An 18174-nucleotide genomic window follows, 5' to 3' on the forward strand; every position below is an offset into this window, starting at 1 on the left:
TGTGACACAAATTTCAATTACCTTTGCTTATCTTTTGTAATTGGGTAGCTTTATCTTTACAGTATGTTTTAAATATAAATCACATAAGATTAAGACTGTTGAGTTCTCTCTGCCGAGGGTAAGCCTCTGCCCTTTATGGTAGCAGGCCCTGTAACGGCTGTCTTTCTAAGGAAATGAGTAACACCAGGAGTTCACTCTGCAGGCCAGAGTCCTAGGGCAGGCAGAAAGGAAAATGGAAACAAGTGTCCCCATAGAACATAAATCTAGAGACTATGATTATTTAATCAATTAAGAATATAAATATAGGACTTAAAATGTGCCAGGCTCTAGTCTAAGCACTTGATGTATGTTAATTCATTGAATTTGTACAAGAACCCTATGAAATAAGTCTTGTTTTTATTTCCATCTTAGAGATGGAGAATGTAAAGCAATGAGAAGTTGAGAAATTCAGGGAGCCTGGGTGGCTTAGTCGATTAAGCATGCACTCTTGATCTCAGCTCGAGTCATGATCTCACGGTTCACTGTCTTGAGAGTCCATACTTTTAACTGATACACTCTGAAATCTACAGAACAAAGAGAAAGGAAGGTAGCATGTCTTGTACTACCTACTGCCCTCTATGACCTAGCAAAGTTGTTTTCAAATTCTGTTTTTTGGGAATCTGTTTGGGCTTTATAAAACTCTTGAGTTTGATCTTTTTTTTTTTTTTTAAGTGTTTTTGTTTATTTTTTTAAATGTTTATTTTTGAGAGATAGAGCTTGAGCAGGGGAGGGGCAGAGTGAGGGGGCAGAGAGAGAGGAAGATGAATCTGAAGCAGGCTTCAGGCTCTGAGCCGTCAGCACAGAGCCTAACACGGGGCTCGAACTCACAAACTGGGAGATCGTAACTTAAACCTAAGTCAGATGCTTAGCATACTGAGCCACCCAGGAGCCCCGAGTTTGATTTTCAAATACAACTCAATTTCCTTAAAAATGGCTAGTTTTCTTCAAAATAGGGAGACTTAAAATTGATACATCAAATTGTAACACTTGACAAACCATCAGAGTATTAGCCAGGCTGGTGGATTACATTGACATTGCCCAGACCTTGGAATGAAATAATTAAACTTCTTATAAACGTGACATGAATTAATAAGCTTGTCACATTGCATCAATCTTTTAAAAATATTTGGTCTGTGTATATTTGAATGTATAAGTATATGTTCACAATATGTAATTAAAAGCAAAACAAGGCTCAGGCATATTTGCCTCTGTTTCATATCTATTAGTCATTTATAACCAGTTTCTTTAAAAAAAAAAATCAAGAGTCTCCCTAACCCACACAAAACTGGGTGCCAATGTTTACTTCATCCCTCTTTGTGGGATACCACAAGAAAAAACAATAAAATAGGAGTGTTAATTGAGCAATGTAGAGATTCCTGATGATGACAAGGAAAAGGAGGAGAGGATTTGTACCATATACCAAATAGAAAATGGGTTGGAATCCCTCTTCAACCTTTGGCTTTTCAAAATCTCTTTTGACCCCAGCCACTATGTATGAGATATGGGGGGAGGGAAAGGAGGTAAGGTAACATGTGTGGGAGGAGGGTATCCCAGTTCGTTGGCCATCATATCTTTGCCTCTTGGATTTTCACTGACTTTCTTTGGATATCCTTAGAAAATATTCTCATTCTTCCTGTAAAGAACAATTCAGTTTCTGCTTAGCTCCTTCCTTTAAATGGTCACATCCATCCCTATGTTCACCAAACAAAGAGCCTTTCAGTTACTAAAGGCCACTCTCCTTAGAAAGGTAAAATAGGCTTATAAAAAACAAATTCAATATTTTTCTCTTACATATATTTCAGGATTTTAATTTATAACTAGTTCTCTTTTAATGCTATAAAAACCTTGCTTTAAACTTTTAATTATGATTCTCTTCCGAAAAATACATATTTCATAACATAAGGAAAATGGAAACAATTAAAAATAAGACCTTTAAAATAAGCACTGAATTAATTCCATTAAAATAATGCGCATACATTGTAACTATATCAAATGCATACAAAGGAACACAAATAATGCCTGAAGTTTCCCTTTTTTTTTTAGTTTATTTATTTATTTATTTTGAGAAAGAGAGCATGCATAAGTGGGGAAGGGACAGAGTGAGGGTGAGAGAGAATACCAAGCAGGCTCCTTGCTGTCAGCACAGAGCCTATGTGGGGGCTGAACCCAGAAACTGTGAGATCATGAGCTGAGCTGAAATCAAGAGTCTGATGCCCAATTGACTCAGACACCCAAGTGCCTCTTAAAGTTTCTTTTAGGTTATGAAGGGAACCCAGGCCTTGTTTGTTTCCACTGTAGAAGATTGATATACCGATGATGTGGTCACCAATGCTTCTCTGCATTGCAAGGCACCAAAATCTTAGTGAACACACACACCAATACACATAGAGTGAGACATTGGGTATCCGGGCTAGGTAGCAATCAGAACTTTAAATCCTTAGTTAATGCCAATTATATTTCTTTATGCTAAATAGTATTCTGATACGTCATTAATATTTCACTATACTTACTAGAGAAAACAAATACAAAACAAATCTAAATTACTTATCTCTGTAAATATTTGGAGATATTTTATTCAACTACACATAGCAGTAAGCAGCAAAATAAATAAATAGTTCTCATATGTACCAATTAAGAAACCTAGTTGAGGTCAGACCAACAGAATACTTTTTAATGATGGTTTGTGACTGCTTCTTCATAATGATCATAGAAACACAAGTCTACAATTGTTTTTAGTACAAGTACCCCAGTGAATACTGATCATGCTTTTTATTGTAGGCATCCAACTATATAGCTATGTATTTATTTTTTAAAAATTCATTGTATTCTAAATCCTGGAGCTAAACTAACTTTGTTATTTTTCTTATTATCCTTGGCCTACAATCAATAATAATGGTAATGTTCCTTATGATAATCTTTGAATATGTCCTTGTTTTTCAATTCTATCTCCTGTTTTCAATTTCATTTTCCCTTTAATGTTAATCTCTTTCTCTCCTATGGGACAACTGTGTGTACATGTGTACACATACATCTAGATATCTTTTTTTTTTTTTAAGGGGAGTGAATTTGACATTTCAATCACGAACACTTTGAAGATATTTTAGGGTAGAAAGTATACTGCAAATATAACTTTAAGAGGATTCCACAGAGATGACTGGGATGGAGGAAGGCTTCCAAAGAATTTGAGAAAAAAAAAAAACCAGAAACCCCAAAACACTCGCAAAAAACCTCACATATTACACTCTAATTTCTTATAAATTCTTTTTTTTTTCCCTCCCTGAAGTAGGGTTACAATTAAAGGGACCTTAGATTGTAGAATACTAAAAATCAGAGACTCGAAAACTTACCCTATCTCCCAGTGTTGTGCAACTTCTATTTTAAACCATACTGAAAAATCCTATTCCTGGAATTTCTCAGGAATTCTAACTTCTTTGACATTTTATGTATCTATTCACTCCTACTTTCAATAATGCCCACCATTTCTGTGCCAGGTAGTTCCATACCCTTTAGATAGATGAACATAACATAATCCCAACCTCCAAGGATTTGTGAGTCTGGTGAGGAAGCTCACTGGTTTGAATGTGGAAACTGGTTCAGCACCTGGTTGGAAAAGATCTTAAAAACTGAATAATCTCAGCAGGCAATGCTGAAAATGATCCACTAGGGTGTGCCTTGCTTACTTTTCATTAGAGGAATTTTTCACATAAAAGGGTAACACAATTTATCTCTGATTTGGATTAAAATCTGGGACATTTGTGTAGATCAAACTGGTCGATAATCAGTAATTCCTGATCCCTTCCAGTTTTGCTCTGTATTATAGCCAAGGACAATCTATAGGCTGATCAGAGACCTTTGTTAAAAGTTTGCGCCAAGATGCTTGTGCTGCATTGCACTTCAAAGTTGGGTCCAAGTGTTCAATAAATTGATTTTTCTGTCCCTTCTATTTCTTGTTCTAGAACTCTGCCATAACCGGATACATGCAGTTTCCTTTCTGTAGTGGGAAAACCTATATCTTGAGTAACAGTGGCAGGCTTTTGAAGTTTCACGAGTCAGTTGTGTTGATTTCCTCTTTGTTCAGTGTAGAGGGTAGGATGCGTCTGGCTCATCTAATTTAGACACTTAAAAGTCAGATCCTAGTTCTACTTTTCAAAGCCATCTGGGCTGCTTTTTTTTCTCCAAACCCAGGAGCCCTCAGTAAAATCAATGGGGTTGGCAGAAAATATCTGAAGAGGTGAGGTTAGTTTGTTTTTTGCAAGACACTTTTCCGAGACCTGGGCAAGAGGAAAGCAGCTTCCTCAGGAGATATTTTTACAGGTATAAAGAAACATTTTGAGGGCTTTCAGGGAATGGTTGAGGATTTATTACAAGATACGACCTGTTAAATACGCTTTTAAAACTAATGAAAAAACATATTTAATTACTTTTTCTTTCAGTTTAATTGACCTCTAGAATTGAAACATCAGTAACTTAAGACACAATTTCTTGTTGTTTTTTTTTTTCCTTCTTACAGAAGGGAGATTGTTTTGGGGGGCAAAATGTTGATACATAACTTTTCTTAATCTTTCAATTTCAGAAAATGGCAGTATATTAGAGGCTCACACTGGTAAATTACATGCTCAAGAACTATTTGATTAATGTTGTTACTCTAAAATAGGATTTGTGACTAGTTACAGTGAAAAAAATGAAGCTTCATACAGAGTCAATATATTGGGCAAGGTGATACTATGAATAAGGTTCAAGTATCCTTAAGTGAGCCACTGGCTGCTGATAATACTTCTATACAAGTATAACAATTATCCAGCCAGTAGTGTATAAATAGTTTCAGACATTGCACAGTCAGGTGCAAATTTTATTGACCAGAGATAAAGATTCGTCTGTCAGTAGTTCACTAAAGAGCAAGTTGAGTTTTGTTAATCTTTTTAGAAAATTCTCCAATTAAATCAGTAGTTATTTTATGTACATTCTTATTTCTTATTTATGATGTCAAACTGAATCTCAGGCATACAGTTGATGTAAAGTAGAGAACTATTAACTCTGTCATATTTGATCACTGTCAGAAGATTTACTGTACAGTGATGAAGTCAAGACCCATTACAGTCCCTATAACTGGTCTTAAATTTCTACAAACTAGGGCTCTTAAGTTTTTATACATTTCAGGGTCCTTAAAACCTGTAACAACTTAAGACCAGTATATAGGCCAGTGATTTTCAGAATCCTTGACCAGCAGCATCAGCATGACCTAAGAACTTGTTAGAAATGCAAGTTGTCAGGCTCCACCTCTGAATCATGGAATCAGAAATTCTAAGGACAGAACTAGCAATCTGAGTTTTAACAACCCTCCAGGTAATTCTGACACACTCTAGCGGTGGGGAAATGAGACTTGGCCTGAATTTCTCAATGTTCCTGCAAAATAACCTAGCCTCTCTGGACATGGAAATTTATGTAAAAATTATTTAAAACAGAGATAGGGAGTGTTTGCTTCTACTACCTGTAGAAATATTCCATGAGAATTAGGCCTATGGCCATTTTTTTTAGTTAAATTGCTCTGATCTCAAAAGATCCCTTATTATCCTAAGGACAGAATGGGGACAGCCTGAGCCAGGACCCTATGGTAAGCCCTAGGGTGCTGGGGAGACTGAAGAGCTCTGTCTACATATTTACATTTCAAGAGGAAGGAAACCCAGGCCTTGGAGACCTCTTTAGATCTCAAAAGTTGGGAGTATTTGGCTCCCAGAGGGATTTGATTTATATACCAAAGGGCTAGAGTAAATTACTCAGTCTTATTTTGTTTTCAAGGGGACCCATTCTGTCCTCTTCCCCTTCATATGCAGATAAAAAGGTTTGTTTTCTTTCATCCCTCATCTATGGAGTATATAGCTATGCATGTAGAGGAAATGACCTGGCTTTCAATCAAATGTTACTCTAGGCATGAGTAGGAGAAAGTAGAAAGGATGCACTTAGGGGGTGCCTTGTGGCTCAGTCAGTTAAGCATCCAACTGTTGATTTCACCTGAGGTTCATGATCTCATGATTCATGGGTTGGAGCCCTGCATTGGGCTCTGAGCTGACAGTGCAGAACCTGCCTGAGAGTGTCTCTCCCTCTTTCTCTGCTCCTCCCTTGCTTATGCTCTCCCCCGACCCAAAATAAACATTACAAAAACAAAACAAAACAAAACAAACAAACACTTCATATTCACTATGAGAAATTTAGTAGGAAATCAGTCTTCTTGTTACCCAGTACACTTTGTGAGCACATTTGTGATCAACTTAATAGAGATGGATGTTAAAAGTGCAACACTATTGCATGATTTATTGAAGACTTTTTCCAGATTTCTTTACTTAGGTCCCATTTTATGACTTAAAATTGTCCTTCCTCTATTATTTCTAAATAAGTTTCATTGTGTTTTGAAATAACTATCAGTTGCTGGTTCTAGGACAAAACTTGGACCTTTTAGAAAAAATAACCTGCTATAACAAGGACACATAAAATTCACAAATGAGTCCAGAAGTAAAAATAAATGCATCTCCTGATGTACTCAGTGATGTTTCTGACTGACGCAGACAGGCCAGGTCTAAGGGCCCAGAGGGGTGTCCTACAGGACCAGCAGGAGGGTCCTTGGCTTCATGCAGGATGGAAATCAAACGAGCCAGCAGGAGGTGAAAGCAGAGTTTATTGAAGATAAAGAGAGCAGATACAGATGGAGTGTCCAGGAGACTCAGAAAGGAAAGGAGCATGAGTCTGATCTTTGCTTGGGGTCTGGGGTTTGTTTTGGTGATTGTGATCTGGTGCACATGTCCTCTCAGGCATCCAGGAACTTGTTAGGTCCCTGGACAAGTTAGGACCCTGGACAGGGTCCAAGTGACCTTCATAATGTTTCAGGATTCTTTATGTCATTACTGGGGTTTGTTGTCTTGCCACTTGAAGAATGAAGAGGTGGACACAGAATAAAATGAGTAACAGGCAAAAGTTTATTGGAGTATAAAATCAGAAAGTAAGAATAGTATGGAAACTCTGTTTATAGAGAGGGGGCATTCGAAGGTGAATGCCCCTGACTATAGGCGTATGTTTTGTAGGGTTTTGGTTGGAGCCCCCTACTCCCCATTTTCCCCCCTCATTTCTCCTCAGATTCTACCCTAATTGGCTAGGTAACTCTGTATGCCTAGTCATTCCTTTTGATTGACTCATTTCAATTGTATGGGGGGTGGTCTATGGCCATAGATTTCCTTTGGGTTAAACCTTTTATGGTCTACTCATTTTTAGTCAGGTCTTTTGTTTGTCAAATTCCTGAGGGAAACCTGAGGGCAAGTAGGTGGTGTCTATTATATTCTTAAGAGGAACTTTATGCCTGAGGGAGTTTTGCTGGAGGTCAGAGGTTCCCCAGAAGAAATGTTTTAAAATATGTGTTTTTCCCCACCCTGGGACCTTTAAGCCCTAGCCTATCCCTTTTTGCCTACTGAATCCTATCTTTTCCTATCAATAAGTCACTTATTCCCTGAAGCCAGTAGTCTGGAACAGGCACATCATGTGGTGGAGCCCCTCTGTAAGGAATGTGGTGGAGGCCTTCTCAGAACAAAGGAAGGCAACGTGCAACATGGCCCAATCAATAGGCATAACTCTGACACGACCCTATAATTTGGAGTGTGTCCAACAGAGTATCTGTGTCGCCATATATAGGAGACAACGAAGTAGAAATTACATAAAATGTTAAATCCCGCTACATTTGAGGCTCAGTTTTTCAGGTACGAACCCACTGAGCCTGTGATGGCACAATGGATAAAGTTGCTCCCTGGACAAAGAAAGCCTTGGTGTCTGGTCTCTGTGCAAGAATCCTGCTATAATGATGTTTCTGCCCAATCACTCCTTAGATACATCATCTCTTGTGCTGGAAGACTCCAGAGATACCATTATCTCTTTGTTCCTTGCAAGGAGGACATACATTAACATGTATAGGGTGAGGGTACAGGTACTAGCAAGAAGTAGGAAAAGAAGCAGAGGGAAAAACCAGCTTATTCTTTCATGGGGTCCCTTTGGTTTCCCTGTCTCATGACTATACTCAGCCATGTTTCTCACTATATACTCGATTCACCATGTTTCCTGAGTAAGCTAAAAGATCTTACACAGTATGCTCTTGTTGCTTCCAGAATCATTTAGAAATATTGTACCCTTTCCCCACAATGTATTTATGCAGTTTGTTGCTCCTTCATTTCCCTCTAGCACTTTACAATAGTTTATCACAATCTTGGGGGTGCAGAAGAAGACAGAAATGACTCTGGCCTGAAGCCAGGTTGTAGGGTTGCTCTATTTTCCCCAGGATTAGGGGTTCTTAATTCTGGTGTCTCTCACATCAGAACCCAGGCTTCAGTAAAGGATAATCTCCTCTACTCAAGATGCTTAATTTAATCATATTTACAGAGTCCTTTGGCCGTGTAACACATTCACAGGCTTCAGGGATTAGAATGTAGATGTCTTTGGGGTGGGAGGGGGCATCATTCTGCCTAGCATAGGGTTCTTAGGAATATTGGATTCTGTTCTCCAAGTTCTAGGCAAACCCAATAGGACTTGTGCAAAAGTTTCACTATTGACCTAAAATCCACTAAGTATAATACATTAAGTTGACCTTTTGCCTCTGCTTTGATTTAAAGTAAAAATAAAAAGAAGTTATAATGTCCCCTCCCCAGCTCTGTCTGGTCTCACAAATGTTTCAGAGCCATTATAGTCAAAAAAGGCATGTTCTGTGCCCAGGAACAAACAACATTCTCACAGACAATTCTGTCTAAATTCATACTTACAAAAAGCAGAATATCTGTATGTATACATTTTACATTACTGGCCAAAACATACCTAAAACTTCAGCCTGAAGCATCTATAGTTGGTCAGTTTAAACTTCCCTAAAAAAAAAAAAAAAAAAAATAGGTGAGGACTTCCTCACCTATACATACCCCTAAATGTTCAAATGATTGATTCTTCCCAGAAAAAGGAAAGGGCCAGTCCTCAAAAGAGATTGAATTTTACTTCTGGAATTTCGGGTTGGTTTAGGATCATTCCCTTACATCTCATGGCTGATATCCATTCCTAAAAATTGAAGGTCAAGTCTCTACCTCTTACAATAGGAAAACTCTGCTGCTAACTCTAACATAGCAGTCAGATTCTCTTACACATAGGATGGTTCTTTTTTAGGATGCATTCCCTTTCTGTACTCAGTCACTCCAGGACTTTCATGATCACTTACAAACCTCTGGAAATGAGGGGGGACTTTATAGAATATATAACTCAATTCTGAAATTTTATAAAAGAAGAAATTGAAACACGCAAGTTAAGTAACTTTCCAAGGATCCTGAGTAGTAAGTACAGGGTCTGTGCTAGTGCCAGTTTTTTTGTTTGTTTGTTTGTTTGTTTTGACTCTCTTTATAATCTGGTTTTCAATATAACATACAGTCTGTATAGATGGAAAATTTCTTGCTAATTCTTTATATTCAAAAGTATGTCTACCTATTTGATTTTTTCTGGATATATCATCTTTCTAACAGGTGCTCTGGTCTAACAATGACAAAACCAGGAGGAACTAGCCATGGTGGAGACTCCCTGCTTATTTATACTTTTGAGATAGCTCTAACCACTTCTTCTGGAAGCTTATTCTAGAATTTCTGCCTTCAGATATCAATGTTGCTTAAGCTTCCTAAGCCTCAAAATTGCTCTTCTTAAAAAAACAGGAATAATACTTCTTAAGGTTTGGTAAGAATTCATAAGGGAAAGTGTTTAAAACCAAAATAGGAGTTTAAGAAATTGTAACTCCCCAACCCTTCTAAGAAGAGTTTGTAAAGACTTGAACACAGAAGCCATGATTTGATAATTGTCTTAAATCTTAAATAGCACATCGTGGATCTGCAAGGCACACAGAGGTAAAACACAAAAACAAAAATGGAATAAAACAGATACATGGTTGAATAAAGATCATAAAAAATGATTGAATGAAAATAAGACAGTTTAGGACCTAGTTTTATGTCCTTTTATGGATCTGAAGCCCTTTAGGTACTTTTCCATGTTTTAAAATAATTTCAGTTTTCAGTACATCAGTAATCTGAACTAGCAGGGAAAATAACAAGGACCCAAGCTCCCCAAATAGTCCAAACGTAAAAATAAGATATAAAAGAAAAATGTGAAGGTTGCACACAGCCTAAATCCCATGCTATAGCTCACCTAGGAAATATTATTCCCTTCGCTCTGGAGTTTAGAAAGTAAACAATGACAGGCTTCTAAACCTAGCGGTATAAATTTAATATGATTTGAGAACTATACTGTACATGAAATCAGAGATAAAGCCAGTGGAAGAAGGAGCCACTCATTTTTCTCTATTCTAATTATCTTCGTTTCAGTGGATTAGAAAATGGTAAATGTAGAAGTCAAGTTGGAGATGGTCCTGAGCTCAATCGCCTGCCAAGTTAAGTCTGATAAATGGCAAGTGTGTATAATTAATACTGTCATTTTTCCCCAGACCAAAGGGCGACTGCAGTAACTATAGATTGTAATTGTCATCGTTGTCACATAAAATGTGCTATTATTAAGTTCAGGCTGAATTTTATTGCTGGGAATGCTCATAAATTGAGCGGTCAGTCATTTAAATTACCAAGTAGAGAGCTTTGTGGCTTGCTCTGAAACTACTTTCTAAGACAATGTATTTGACTTTGGACCTCCAGAAACTAATTGCATTTTCTGAACAGACGTTAGACAGGCTGTAACCTATAAGTGAGGATATTCTGACAGACATGCCACGTATACTTAGGAATGTTCGTAAGAATCTTACATTTTTATTTCCAATATTTTTGGTGGTAGGGGCAAGAGAGGGATGAGGAATAGATGTGAACTGACATATGAGTGGGAGAGATTATTTTGAAAATACACTTACTGCTCTCTTGCAAGATACCTACTTTCCAGAAAGTGATGTTGATAAAAAAAAAAAAATTCAAGAGTGCAGGATGAAAATTAGGATGGATTTGTTGTTACTGTCTTACAGGATGATTGTGGGAGGGAAATTTGAGTGGTGTAGCAAGAGAGGGGTGCCAGCTAGCAGTATGTTAAAAAGATTAGTAATGACTAATAGAATGTTTGAGGATTGGTTCCATTTATTATTACATCAGTTTCTTTGTGTATTTAAAATCACTATAATTAAAACATGTATTAAACATAGGTTTACCTAAAATACTATGATCAGTACTCTGATATGAAAAACACTGATGAGACACATGATTTTCTCTTGGGTATGTTGAATTCTACTTACATTTCTCAGCATGAAAATAGTACACTTTTAAACTAAAAAATAGAAATAAAGGGAAAAACACCCCCCCATATTAGTACCACTACTGTTGCCAAGTTAATGCATAGCTTCTACGTAAGATGAACTTTTATGATTGTAATAAATGCTTAAGTAACCTTATGTTCTGTGTTTTGTGTTCTGTGCATCACTTTTTCATGATTTTCTATGATTAGATAGCATTCTGTAGATTTTCACATAGCCGTCGGTTCAGTTTTGGTATTCAATTCTTACGAATCACCTCCCAGATGATTTAATCTATGTTACCTTACTTTCTCTCCTCCAACTTTCTATCATGCTATCCTTCACAGAATCACCGTATTCGTAACTATTAGTCCTCTGGTAACTAATTTTGCTCATTCAGTTGCTCATTTATTTTCTCTATTCAGTTAAAATATAAATTCCATGACAGCAGACACTTGTCTTTCTCAATACTGTATCCCCAGCCCTAAAATAGGACCTGGCATATGCAAATAAATATCTATCGAATGAAATGAAATTTTTGCTGTGCCATTCTTCCTTTGTGGGGCGTAATTTATGTCAATTTTGGTGTTGTTATATAGTTTATGCATTGAAAGGTATTTTCCATGAATATAACAGTTCTCAAATTTTAGAAATAAAATATTAGAAAAGCTTAGAAAATAAATTCAAATGTTAGGTAATAGGTCAAAGAGTCCGACATTATTCTTTTTCTTTTATTTTATTTTTATTTATTTTTTTAGTTTTCTTAGAGAGAGAGAACACATCCCAACCAGGCTCTGCACTAGAGCTCTGCACCGTTAGATTATGATCTGAGCCAAAACAAGAGTTGGACACTTAACCAGTTGAGCCACCCAGGTGCCCCATGAAGGTATTCATGTTTTAAACATTCAACTTATTTTTTTAGAAGGCTTGAACAAATGTCAGCAGCCTTTTGCTTCTGTATACTTTTTCTCATAGTTTCACCTCTGCTGTGTGTTACAATTTTATTTCTTTATTTTTTAATATTTTTAAATTTATTGTCAAGTCTGTTAACATATAGTGCATATAGTGTGCTCTTGTTTTGGGGGTAGATTCCCGTGATTCATTGCCTACATACAACACCCAATGCTCATCCCAACAAGTATCCTCCTCAATGCCCATCACCCGTTTACCCCCTCCCTAGCCCCAACCCCCATCAACCCTCAGTTTGTTCTCAGTATTCAAGAGTCTCTTATGGTTTACCTCCCTCTCTGTTTGAAACTGTTTTTTCCTCTTCCTGAAAGGAACAATCCAAATGACAGCCCTGCCTTAGTTTAAAGCTAGGTTCTCTTTTCTGCTTATTATGGATCTTTGATAAGAAATACAATTGCTGAGAAGTCTGTTTTGCTTGCTCTTTGCTACGAGCATTGTGAGGCCTTTCCTGAATGTAACCCGCCGTGTAGTAGAATGGGTTGTAAACCTTCCTAAATGTAGTCTGATAGGTAATGGAATGAGTAATTGTACATAAACTAACTGGCATTTCTCGCTTCTGTAAACTTGCTTGCTTAGCACATTCCTCACCTACCCTACCCACTTCCCCCTTCCCCCTTTTTCCTCCACAAGTAACGGACAAAGCCTTCCCGCCAAAGGACAGACAAAGGACGCCCAATCAGAGAACAACAAATGTCCTTACTTTAAAATCAACTAATCAGGCCCCTCATAATTTGAAACCTCCGCTGTGCTGTTTGTCTCTGTCTATAAAAACGCTGTACCAACCCTGATCGAGGCCTCTTGCGTCACCGGCGACGAGTGCGCAGGGGGCCAGGTTCGAACCTGCAATAAACGACCCTTGTCGCTTGGCTTTGACTTACGACTCTGGACTTTTGTGGGAGGTTTTGGAACTTTGGGCATTACATTCCCTTCCCCCATGGTCCTCCATTAAGTTTCTCAATTTCCACATATGAGTGAAAACACATGAAAAATATACAAAAAAGTTCCTATGAATCAAATGGCAAATGGGTGAAAACAATACACCTGTGCTTGTTTATTTTAATTTTCTTTGGTTTTTAGCAAGTTTGTACTTTGCTTTTTTTTTTTTTAATAGTGGTATTTTTTTCCTTCTGTAAGTTTGTGTTCATTCCTTCATTATGTTTTATGAGTATGGGCTCTTGTATACTTGAACCCTTTGAGCTATCAGGCTTAGTTGTATTCAATTAAACCATTAATTAGAAAGGTAGCATGCTATGAGCTTAACTGGTGCATCAAGGAATGAGTTATAACCCTCGAATATCCCTGACATGACGTAGGAGGGAGATAACTATTCTGACCCCTCAGTACTAAGACTAGTTATGTCACACATTGTGGTCAGTACTTTGTATCACTTAATTCTCAGAAGTCGACAGAGTTGATTGTATATTCCTGTTTAAAGATGTGACACTAAGGCTCAGCAAGATCAGATAAATTGCTCAAGATAACACAGTTCTTAGGTGTTGGGGCCATGATTTAAACTCAACTCTGTTTTCTCTCGTAGTCTGTCTACTATGACAGGATATCACCTTTGTGATGGACATATAGATGATTAGCAAGGAAAAGTGCCACAGATGTCACTGACAAAGATACTAGAAATGAAACAGTCTGGAAACATTGACGTCTGACATTAAAATGTGTATTTTTCAATTGGCTTGAATTGTCCCATGTTGCATACACATCACCATGTTAACCTCTTCCTTTGTTAAGTAGGCAAGTGCTTAATTTGTAATAGTGTGGTTTAAACTGCTAACTAAAATAGTTTCATTTTTCTTGTTATATTAAATACTAAAGAATGGTTTAAGGTTCTGCAAAAATACTCTGGTTCCATTGTTTGGATAAATGTAGACTGTGCACTATTTATTTTCACTGAAGTTTACATGATATGTTAATGGATGATGTGAAAACTGGTTTCCAGGACTGACTGACAATCAAGATGTCTGCTTCAGAACCCCCAGTGAGATTTACTTACTTTTTCACATTCTGCTCTTGAATAAATCAATTTAGAGAATCTATCATTTCCTGTACTTATATTGGCAGCATGGGATTATTGGAACATCTCTGGCCTAGATATCAGATTATCAGGGCAAGCAAATACCAATCAAAGACTCACATAGTATAATCTCTGCTTTTTAAGACCTGAAATCACGTACTTGCACAGAAGGGATGATGTAAGGAATAAGGTAAGAAAAAAACTTCTTCAAAATGATTGATCTGATGCCACCAAAGAAAAAAATGTTTCCAGTTAGATAAACGCTTTGTGAGTTACTCTAGATATCTTTGTGTTGATAAAGAGACATAATAGTATTTTTTGTGTTCCTGACTGTGGGAGAAGCAGAGGGGAGACTCTCAAAATAGCTGAACTAAAAATCTCTCCCCATGTCCTGTGTCCCTCTTTGTACTCCTGTGTGTGTGTGTGTGTGTGTGTGTGTGTGTGTGTGTGTGTGTGTGAACAGGTGGTGGGTATTTGGACATACACTTCTAGAATTAAGAAGGTAATGAATGTGTTTCTCACATCCTATAGGTATCTTTTTATAACCCAAATTAATAATTTTTTATCATGATCCAAAAAAATGTGAGGAAAGTGACATTTTGACACTTTTGACATCTGCTAGTGACCTCTTGACTAAAACTTACAGAGAAGTTTTTTTTTGGAGTGGATTTTTTTCTGTGTTTCTGAAAAATCATGCGATGGCACTTGTATTTTCATAAACTTTTAAAGTGCCCTTTAACAAAATAATAAAGTGCCCTTTAATCTCTGTCTTTTTCTTTGGTGTCTAAACTCCACAACTGTAACTTGTTTATGTAGTTGATTTTATTCCTGTGAAATGTGTGAGTTGACATAGGAATAGTAGATAATTTTTACATATAGGTATCAATATTCTGGAAATAAAGTGCGCTGGGATATGATGCTAAGATTCTTAACCAAGCATTGATTTGGGCCTCTTTATCGTCCATTGCATGTTTGCATAATAGCTTTGACTCTCCACAGCACTTTTACCTGCATTAGCTGACAACGTCAGTACCACAGCGCTGTAAGTAAGGTGGGCGGCAGTATTTTCCATAGAAAAATAAAAGGTGCGGAAACTGAGATTTAGATCTATTATGGGACCAATCCAAGGCCACACAATAAATTCCAACCAGAGCTGGATGTCTTGGGTACTCTAATAAAGGTTTGATAAGTTATAATATCTTGGTGTATCATAACGCCTCCTGGCTTCTCATTAAATTTACTTATGCTTGAGGGGGAAAAAACAATTCTCCTTAATGTGGTTTGCATCCAGAATTCACTAACTGATGCTTACTAAGTCCACATAAAGGAAATAGCAGTCAGTGCTGAAAAAACAATAAGAACCAGTGTCCCAGTGTTTCAGAAACAAGAGCCTGTGACAAGTCCTCAGTGGGTCATAGCCGGCCCTCTGCTGTTCTCTGTTAAGGCATAATGTTCCTTCATTAATATTAATGATTTTGAAGTGCGTATTTGTGGCTAACATTTCTAAGGAATCTTTCACTGAAAAGAAAATTAAGGTAGAATAAGGCAGAATACTAAGGTCATCTTCAAGTCTTCACAGATGAAATAGGATATATTCTTAGAGACAGGGATATGGCAATGAAAAAGCTACCTGTGAGGGATTGCAGAACCCTTCGATGCTTGCAAACCATTTGTTGGTGAATACGCCATTTATAGGACAATGAGTTGTTAATATGTAACTTGCAGTTTTAGTCTGTAGTTTCTGCAAACATGCCAATGTACTGTCTTGAAAATGTTATTTTGCTTTCCTGAAACCAGACTAAATCCTGAGAATAAGCCTAGGTATTTGTCAGACCTGGATTATGTCAGAAAAAGACATGGCATAAAATAGTGGTTTGGCTTATCTGCTTTGCCATGTGTGTCCTGTGAACAGAAGTTTATTTATGTTTATGGTTTTATTTGCCATGATGACCATATCCTTTTATTTAATATTTTTGTTTGACCTAAAAGCTCTATACAAAATTAAAATATTAGTACTAATTATTATGGATTTCTCTTTCCTGGAAAGGGTCATATAACCTTGATTAAAAGAGATAATCTAACAGTAGATGAATACTTGGTATAGACTGGATGTTTTGGCTTAGGATTTTTACATATCAAGACAAGAGGAGGATAATCTCAATTGTAAAAATACTGAGGTATCCAAAATAATTGTGAAATTGGAAGGAGTTGAAAGATTCCATGTGTACTAGTTTCTCAGAGTATATAAATAAAATTTTACAAGCCAACTCTTTTTTTTCCCAGGCACTTCTGGTTCTAGAAACAATCAGAGAAAGATTTCTATTACCTTATAAAGTGGGAAGAAACATTGAACTAAAAGCCAAGCCAGGGCACCTGAGTTCTAATGCCATCTCTTTGTCCTTGGGCAAATTTCATTCCATCCTATGCTATCGAAGCACTTTGTCTGTAATGAGGAAACCAAAAACCAATAAAGTAAAGCCTATGGTATATTTGAAGAACTCAGAAGAAAAATGAAATAGAAATTAGATACCCTTTACAGGCATGAAAATAAGCACCTTTATTATGCCTGTAAAAAATTTAATGATACAACTTTTTTATATTCCTTTTATTAAGTTTGTAATAATGGCTAGAAATACGAATTTAAGGGAAGCAAACACAAGTGTGGGGCATAATCAGAAAGAGTAGGAGACTAACTGGCATGTCCTGAATCTTTATCTAAACATGCATATCAGATCCAAACATTCTGTATGTCTTGATTAGGGAAAATGAAATAAATCAGGTCAGCTAGGCAGTTCTGTCAAGTCATGAATTAGTCAAATAGTTCTCACTCGACTGAATGGTTTAGTTGATATGTTTACTCAAACAGCCAGCAAAAAAAAAAAAAAAAAAAAAAAAAAAAATTGAGCATCAATTCTGGGTCAAGCATGTGCTATAAACACAAAGATGGAACAGACATAAACTTGGCCTTTAAGGATTTTATAGATTATAGGTGATGCAACTACAATCCAAGGTATTTAGTTAAATGCCATCTAAATTGAGCCTGCTATAGGCAGAGGTTTGGTTGATTCAGGGTGAGATGAGGAACAGTGAGAAGGTGTCTACAAGATGAGACACTTGGGGTCAAAATAAAGGTAATTCAGGAAAAAAAAATTTGTAGAGGTTTCGGGATTGAGAGAATTTTTTTGGCTCATTCATCATTTCCATTCTGCAGTCTGATGAACCTGAACCCAGATGACATTGGGTCAGGACTGAGAATAGACTTTGTTGCTAATCTTTTTACATTGATTGTAGTCCAAATTAACTGACTTCCTTTCTGCCTATTATCGTCCAGAGATTCTTTCTCTCCTTTCTCTTTGATCAGATGAAGGATAGAAAGTCAGGTGAGTACACAAATTGTTCATAGATAAGTAATATGAATAGGTAAAGGGAATAAGGGGAACCACGACTCCATATGTTAACATGAGGTGCTTAATGAAAATTCTCACATAATATCTTAGAATGTTCATAGTAACACTAAAGCTGATCATTGCTATTTATATTCAAAGTTAAGTAAATGAGCTCCCAACTGGATATAGAACAGTGATTTGGGTTTAGCACTCTGTCTTGAAACCATAGCTTGGAAAGCTATGGAAAGGAGATCTTTATGTGCTTTTTTTTTTTAACGTGTAGATTTATTTATTTATTGATAGAGAGGGAGAAAGCAAGTCGGGGAAGGGCAGAGAGAGGGAGAGAGAGAATCCCAAGCAGGATCCATGCAGTCAGCACAGAGCCCAATGCCAGGCTTGATCTCATGAGCAGTGAAATCATGACCTGAACTGAAATCAAGAGCTGGATGCTAACCGACTGAGCCACCCAGGTGCCCCCAATT

Source organism: Herpailurus yagouaroundi, unplaced genomic scaffold, assembly GCF_014898765.1.
Source record: "Herpailurus yagouaroundi ecotype Mexico unplaced genomic scaffold, PumYag 100, whole genome shotgun sequence".
NCBI classification, from domain to species: domain Eukaryota; kingdom Metazoa; phylum Chordata; class Mammalia; order Carnivora; family Felidae; genus Herpailurus; species Herpailurus yagouaroundi.